Raw genomic sequence first — 8,542 nt, forward strand, 5'->3', positions numbered from 1 at the left:
TTTGAGTATGATGTTATACTTTTCTCATTTTAAAAACTTAATGTGTTACGTGATTACCATTAAGGACTGACAAACGGGTTGGGTGGGTTTGACCGTTTGGGTCATGGGTTAAAAGGTTAAGGTTGGAATGGGTTGACACAATAATAATGGTTAATTTGGTTTGGGTCGGGTTGAAATGAGTCAAGTCAGAAAGGATTTTAGGTTAGAACAGTGTCAGGCGGACCGAGTTGCGGGTTCAATGTAGCGTTACGTGAGCACCGACACCTGATTGCGCGCGTGCAGTCGTTATGTGACGTTCTTATTAACACGTTTGATATGTGAGGGAACCCATTTGGCTTATAAACCCCACATCAATTGCCCATACAACCGATGTGAAACAAGACCCATAACTTGCAATGGTTTTAGTCCGTAACACGTTATTCGGCATTACAAACATACTTACGTCTGCATACCCCGCCGTATCCCATCCCAGTCCAAGCTGGTATAAAATATAAAATATAAAAAAAGAGAGAGTTCAGCAAAACCCTTGATCAGTTTCAGTCCAACTCTGCCCCCATCTTTCCTTTCGGTAAGGATTCATTCATTCATTCGTTTTCAAAATTTATTTTTCTCTTTTCTTTTGCTTACAGATTAAACCAAACCAAACCAAACCAAACCAAACGTATGTTATTGTTAATCATAACTAACTTCATATATATACTTTTACGATTTCACATCTTAGGGTTTAGTTTTAATTTTATTATTTAATTTCACTTCCCAAACAAAAATAGCCCTAATTTTTTTAGCGATTGCAACATTAACTTCATGATAACCCTAAATTACTTGTCATTTCAAACAAACAGATCTGTGTATGTACGTATTTGAGTGGTTTGTTTACAGTCCTAAGAACACTTATACTGCCATCGGTTTTCTATGCAGTGCCTCATTGGGAAAGTTCATCTGCCTCATTAAGCGTCATTTCCAGTAACAATTATGCAAGAGGTGAGAGTTGTTTTCATTCATTCATTTTCCTTGTTTATATCTATTGTTCTCTGTATGTATATACAACCCGCAAAAGGCTGGTGGGGAAGTGACATGGGAGGATCAGCAGAACATCAACAAATTTGGGAGATTGAACAACCGGCTTCACGAACTCGAAGATGAAATAAAGATTGCCAAGGTACTTAACTAAGACCATGTAGTTTCTTTAAGTAATATCTGCATTTTGTATGAACTATTTTATCCTATTGCAACTTGTAAGTTAGTTTTTGGACAAAGATGTTACGAATGCACTCTTTTAAAGTGTAGGTGACAATGACACATTCTACACCAAATAGTGATGGGCCCTATATCACAATAAATATGTGCACCCCTGTCTTCCTGTAGGGATTTGCATTTGGGAAAAGTTTTTCAAAAACTAATTTTATTTATCCGGCTATCCCTAATCGCTACTACATCAGGATAGATTTTATCCGTATCATGAAATAGCCAAATACTGGATAGTTAAGCTACAGAAAGTATCTATGCAGTTAATATCGGCGATCGGTCCCTAAGTAAAATATCGGTTCAAATATTGGTCAAAATATCAGTACCGATGTTATCTGTGATATTGACCGGTATTTTGGATGCCTTGGTTGATGTGGACTCGAATGAAGACTTCATGGCTTATGATTAGATCATGTTTCAAATATCGACACTTTTGAGTTTTGACTTTTGATATTTTACTATTATTATCAAAATATAATGTTATATATGTTTACGAATTTATACAAGTATATATATAAATTCTGCATGATATTAAAGTTACCGATGTCTCAAATATCGGTCGATTTTATACTGCATTAACTGGCATAGGAAAGTATACTATGTTTTTTTGACCCAAAATGCCTAATCTTTTCTGGTGCTAGTTTCCTGACAACTTGAAAGTTTCACGTTTATTGCTTAGTATAAATAACATAAAAAAACCAACATACTTTCTATTTTTTCTTGAAAAATTTCCTCAACAGTTTTTTGCACATTAAAGTCCAACTACATGTTAAATTTAAACAAAATTGTGAAAATTTCTTTATAAATTCCAAAATCAGAACCAGGTCATCCAAATTGTTTTAGAAAAGAACCGGGATAAAAATAATATAAGCCACGTAAGGAAAGAAAAGGACATGTAAGAAAAACAATTGGAAGTACCAGTTCCTAGTTGTTTCACAATTATTATTTAAATTTAACATCTAGAGGGACTCTATTTCTCTAATCTGTACAATATTGTTGAGCGACTTTCGTAAGAAATATGGTTTTTCTGGTATTTTCTCTATTCTTTATTAAATATATTGGCCTTTTTGGTCTCTACATCTTCTCTTTGTTTGAAATCTTTGATGGTAGTTAATCTTGCGAGTTAGAGAAACAAGGCTATACTTTCCTAAGTAATTTACAAAGTAGAACTGTAGAGTGCCATGTGAGCTATTTCTTTTTGCATCATCGTGTAAAGCTGTAAGCTCAATCATGCTGATGTATACTGCATTACTTATTTAAATAGTTGCGAGGTGGCCATGCATTATGCCTGATTAAGCGAACATCAACTATACGTGTATTCCACTTTGTTGTTGATGCTCTGTTTTTTTTGTTTGCAATGTCTTATTCTTTTCCTTATAATGCCCCCAATCTACAAAGGTTTAGATTCTTAAGTAATTGCTAGAATTTGTCCGATGCCAACCAGTTGTTATAATGTTTTTCTTTTATAAGTATTTGGTAACCAAAGTAACCTTCATCTATATGCACAATAAAATTGCTTGATTAACAGGCATAAGGCTGCGGCTTTGTTTGTGATTTGTATGTTGCCAAGCTTTCATTGTGAACATCACCATGTGTTCTAAAAACCGCGAGAGGCAATTTGAGGCGAAGGGGTGCGCATCATGCAAAAACACTTCTAAATTGTTTATAAACCATATATATTGTACACATTAAAAACATATAATATCTAACAAACTAACATATATATCATGAAATCTGAATTTCACATGATTGATGTGTTGTGTGCAGGAAGCGAATGAGAACTTTGAGGACGCAAGCAATGAACTGATTCTAACGGATGAAGAGGTGGTGAGGTTCCAAATAGGGGAGGTTTTTGGTCATTTAGCGAAAGATGAAGTGGAGGCGAGGATTGAGAAGATGCAAGAGACGACTGCCAAACATTTGGAGAAACTCCAAGACGAGAAGGAGTCGGTAGTTGCTGAGATGGCGGAGTTGAAGAAGATTTTGTATGGTAAGTTCAAGGAGTCCATCAACCTTGAGGAAGACTGATTCTGTTTCATTCAACAAATCTTCTATTTGTTTTCTATTATACTCTGCTGCATATTGACCAATTACCTTAACATTTGATTTTATGTTTGTTGTTTTTTACTTGATTACATTACTTGCATGCTTTGTGGGATTAAAATTTTCTTTTAGTTGATTGGATGTGATGGTTCGATGTCTCACCCATTGAGATCAGCTCGTTAAAATCTCAAATCGTGCTAAGGTCAAACCTAAGTTGTAGCTCGTTTGATAAACTTGAGCATCTCTGTGGTGTGTATTAATGCTTGCAGAGCAGTCTGCATTAATTATTTTTTTAATCAGGTGTTTTAACTAATAGTTATAATCTTCGAGGTTTTATACCTTGACATTAACTTCTTTTATGATTACTTTTATTATCGTTTAACAGACATAGCATTTTCTTTTTAAACGGCAAATTTCGTTAATCATTGTCGTCTGTTGATTTGAACACAAGATCTTCCTTCTCAAAAGCACTTGTTTAAATAGACTTTGTTAAGCTGTTTTCTGAAAAGATATGTTTTTGTATTCTTTGTTTGTATTATATATTTTAGAAACTAACAGAAGTAAATAATTACAATTAAATAACTATTAAAATCTAATCAAATAAAGTGAAATAAATAACTAAATTGGTTAATAAAGTGTCTGTCATTAAAAAAAAAACATATATTTAGTTGAAATTAATTAGCTAAAATTTGAACATACAATATTTTACAACAATAAAATATCACAATCTTGTAACTGAAATAGAGAAACTAAAATTTGAACACACAATATTTTACTACATAATAATTTACAACAATTATCGGTAATTGGCTCCTGCCAAAATAAGATAAATCATTACATGGGAATAAACATGTTCAAAATGCACCATTCTACCCTAATTCAACCACAGGATCCCAACTGAAAATATTTCCACTGGTGGTCCGAATTTTTAAAGAATTTACTATCATTGGACATTCATTAAAAAAGTTAACTTAATGGCGTTAAGTTTTAACCAAATTTCAATATGATTTTTAGGCCTTTAATCGGAATAAGGATACTGGTCAATTGATGCAAAACTTATCTCGAAACGGTGCTCCAAACATCTTATTTTTTGTTAAACGGAACTCAAACACCCAAATTGAAGCACCGACGACGGTACGCGTTTAATGGGCATCTTACGTCACAACCCGACATCGAACACATAACCAGTGTTGATACGCGTGTAACCCGATACCGATACGTACGTAACCCAAAATTGGACGTAATTTGCGCAAAGCTAGTACGCGTGTAACCGACGATTGGACACGTAACTTGGTTTGACACATGACCCAAGCCCACCCGACCCAACCGGTTGCTTGTCATGACCATACTCAAATTAATAAAATATATATTGCAGTACCATACTCAAATTAAAGAGAAAAAATGCTCGTTTTTATGATATATTTTGAAAAAAAAGTATTAACGCGTTAAAATGCATGGTATGTCGTGGGGGTAGTTAGTTTAAAATAAGGGGTTAAATGTGTAACTATTTAGTGAGTTAACAAAACTTACCATTAAGTTTAACTCTATGTCATGCGAGTAAAAACCATATTATCCCTCAATTTTCGAAATTTTATGTTCAAAATTGTATGTATTGGTAATTGTAATTTATGCAATAATAATGGTACATCCAAAAATTTAAGAGGTCGTTGTCATTTGTATTATATATAAGAGGTGTGTTTTCACCATTAGATCTAATAAAATACACCGTACAATAAACACATCGCACAATAAACACATTTTTCATATCCACCGTCAGATCAATATATATAACGCATCAGATTACTTGTTACACTTCTTAGACACACTCCACTTCTTATTATAACCCCATCATATATATATATATATATATATATATATATATAGAGAGAGAGAGAGAGAGAGAGAGAATATATAATACAATAATTCTAAACTTACCTTAACGTACAAAAATACCTATATTCACGAAATTGATCCATGAAATCACATCTCAACATCTCGGAATCATCTATACATACCCAATTAATCATCGATTCACCGAAAAAATAGATTTGGATCGTTAATAGATCATTTTTTACTTTTCTTCATGAAACATGTTTTGAACGTTTTAATATTTTGGCTGAGCGTTTTATTATTTTTGCCTTTGAGCATTTTGTTTTTGCTTTGAGTGTGATTCGCGTACATTAAGGATTATTGTACAATAACCTCTCTCTCTCTATATATATATATATCCGATTTGGGTTTTACGTAATAAATTTTAAAACAAATAAAAAGTTAGCTTTTGTTGCAAATAATATGTTAAAAGGCATGTTAACACCCAACAGAAATATGAGATAATAAGGTGGATCTCTTCTTCGTCAAAAGAGATTCTTTTTAAAAAGAGTAAGTACGAGATGCGCGAAAATATATATACATAATAAACATGATTTACAATTAAGCTTTAAAAACCAAAAAACCTAACCTAGTTCACACAATCGGCAAGTGTACCGATCGCGAGCATAAAGAGAAAGTAAGTCCGGGTATCGAACTCAAGGACACTAGAGGTGGCTCGAATACTAAAACCTTACTAAGTTCTGCCCTAAAAGATTTTTTAATTGATTTTAATAAAAACTAATTTAATTAACTAGATTACTAACTGAACTACCTCAACTTAACGAAACTAACTGGAAGACTTAATGGCACTAACGTGTAAGGCCCTTAGCCCGGTGCCCTACATTATCGTTGGATTTACTCATAAACACAGTTCTAAATATCAGAGTGAATTAAAACTTTCACGGATACATTGACTTCAACCATATATTACATAATCATTCAAATCTCATCATAACAATTCAATACTTGTCTTAAAACATCATATTAAACACCATATTAAAACATCATAAGATTCTTCCGAAGATGTCAGCCCTCATAGTCCAATGTCATGTGTCCTCCCTCAAGCTAGCTGCCTTAGCCTATTTACCTGCGTGCATACTAAAAGTCAGCTACGCTGAGTGAATTCTAATTTATCAGGCAGCATACATTACATTTACATTTCTACGCATACGTATTCGAGGACAGATATTACTTACTTAACCTGCTTATCTTTCTTTCGTACTTACATTCAAGCATACGTTCATACTTTTATACTTTCACACTTTCATATCTCATACTTTTATTCTTTCTTATTTCATACATACTATCTCTGCATTTTAAAGATCATTTCGCCCTACTTCCTCGGATATTATTAGGGTCAGGTCCTTTCTTCCTCGGTTATCATTAGGCTCCGATCCCTTCTTCCTTAGACATTCTTAGGGTCTGGTCTATTCTTTTCTGATAATCATACAACCATACATCTACTTCGAATATTATTAGGATTCGGTCCCTTCTGCATTGGTTAACCATACATACTTTACAATACAATCATACATATGTTGGATATATATACATATATATAGATCTATCTACTCTAACCTTTTCTACATTCATATATCATTCATTTATAATTCACAAGACATTAATCTATCATACACTTACCACTTAAGGTAAACGTATTAACTAATCATATCGAGTATGCACACAAACCCGAATTAACAAGGAAATGGGGCTAGAAACTCACCTGAATCCTGTTCCTCTCGGAGTTAACAATAACACCTCTCATACTTTAGGGGTTAGTGAATCCCTAGCTAACGGGGGTACGGGGGCAGCGCCCTTGGTAGCTGGGTTCTAGGGGCGACAGCGCTTAGCAGGGTCCAAAGGGCAGAGCCCCTGGCTATAGTCGAGCTGCTAGGTCAGCTTGGAAATATTTTATTTTTGTTAATAAGGCTTCATTAAAATTTCATCAGAAAAATGCGTCTCCAAACGAATCGAATCGAGTTCTGAAGCGACTCGAATCGACTTCTGAAATGAATCTAATCGGGTTCTGAAACGAATCGAATCGAATTCTGAAACAAATTTAATGGACATCTGAAAAGAATCAAATCGAGTTTTTTTTAAACGAATCGAATTCTCATGAATTCGATTCAGAAACTAGTTTTTCATATCTTTCCATTTTAATTGTTTTCTTACGTCCCATTATGCCCGTCTTACTGAAAAAACGATTTCTGGGCCATAACAACTTCATTTTCTTACATTAACTCGGTCCAAACGTCACTCTTTTATCCCGTTTCAATCCAAACATCTTATTTACGATCAAGTTTAATTTTTCCTAACACTATAAGGCCCGATTTACCTTCGTATTAAATCTTAAGACAAACCGATGTCTAAAACCTAACCTTTATATCAAAAACATACCTTTTTGAGTTTCGGTTTTGTTTCAGATCTGATTCAACGCTTGAATATTGATTCGTTCTTGGTTTCTCGTTTGTTTAGGTGAAGATATGAACACGAACCCACCTTGGTTCGGATTGGATCTGGATTCGAATGGAAGGAAGATGTGTCACACCCCAACATACGACGGAAATGCCGGGGCGTGAACTGACTGTCACAGCTCACAAGGTTACTATCTTGCAACATTATAAGTTTCAATATCTATTTAATAATTTCAAATAAAACAATTACAGTTAAGTACATCAAGTATAACGAAATTGCAACAATGATTAATTAAGTTTGTATCCTAAAAAGCATCTCTATGTGATCTTCATCTTGCTAAACAACAAAGCTGATAACCTGCAAATGCGTATAAAATATATATTTGTCAACAACGCATGTTGAGTGAGTAAAACACCAGTTTAAGACACAACATTAATAGTATATAATATATAAAGAAAGATGCAAATTATTCCTGTGAGATAAACAGTTAAACCATAGCACATACACAAACACTCAACCATAAAGAAAGGGCTAAACCGTTGCCATGCGAACGGGCATTGGTTACCAAAAATGAGGTGTCGGTGAAACCAGTGTCAATGCGTCGGACGTCGGCCACTACGACGGTCGTATGATCATACTAGATTGAGAATATGTTGGACCTCTCCGAATGCGGTACAAGTAAAGCAAGTAAGCAAATAGCAAGTTAGGCATAAACTGATATACACACAAGGATTAAACAGTTGCGGTTTTGAATACTAGATAATAGATAAATATGATACAATACGCATATGTCCCCAAAAGGTTAAAAATAAGTAAAAAGGGGAGTGATTACTCACCTGATTGGATGAACGAAATAAAATAATGATGTGAGAGAGATGAACCCTTTGGGATACACCGACAAAGATTCCTAGTTAAATGATAATAATAAGAATTAATTATAACAGATAAAACACGATTTATTGAATTAAGA

At 34.0% G+C, this 8,542-nt stretch overlaps 1 pseudogene across 1 annotated transcript; it reads left to right on the forward strand.

Annotated features, from left to right (window-relative positions):
- Positions 1–972: 972 nt before the first annotated feature.
- LOC143600781 (putative prefoldin subunit 4 pseudogene) lies at positions 973–3,422 on the forward strand (annotated as a pseudogene). The gene is made up of 3 exons (XR_013147539.1): positions 973–981; positions 1,058–1,159; positions 3,013–3,422. The product of XR_013147539.1 is annotated as a putative prefoldin subunit 4 pseudogene (transcript).
- The last annotated feature ends 5,120 nt before the right edge of the window (positions 3,423–8,542 follow it).

This window comes from Bidens hawaiensis, unplaced genomic scaffold (genome assembly GCF_021521415.1).
Source record: "Bidens hawaiensis isolate Kalapana, Puna unplaced genomic scaffold, B.hawaiensis_p1.1 tig00054895_1, whole genome shotgun sequence".
NCBI lineage: Eukaryota > Viridiplantae > Streptophyta > Magnoliopsida > Asterales > Asteraceae > Bidens > Bidens hawaiensis.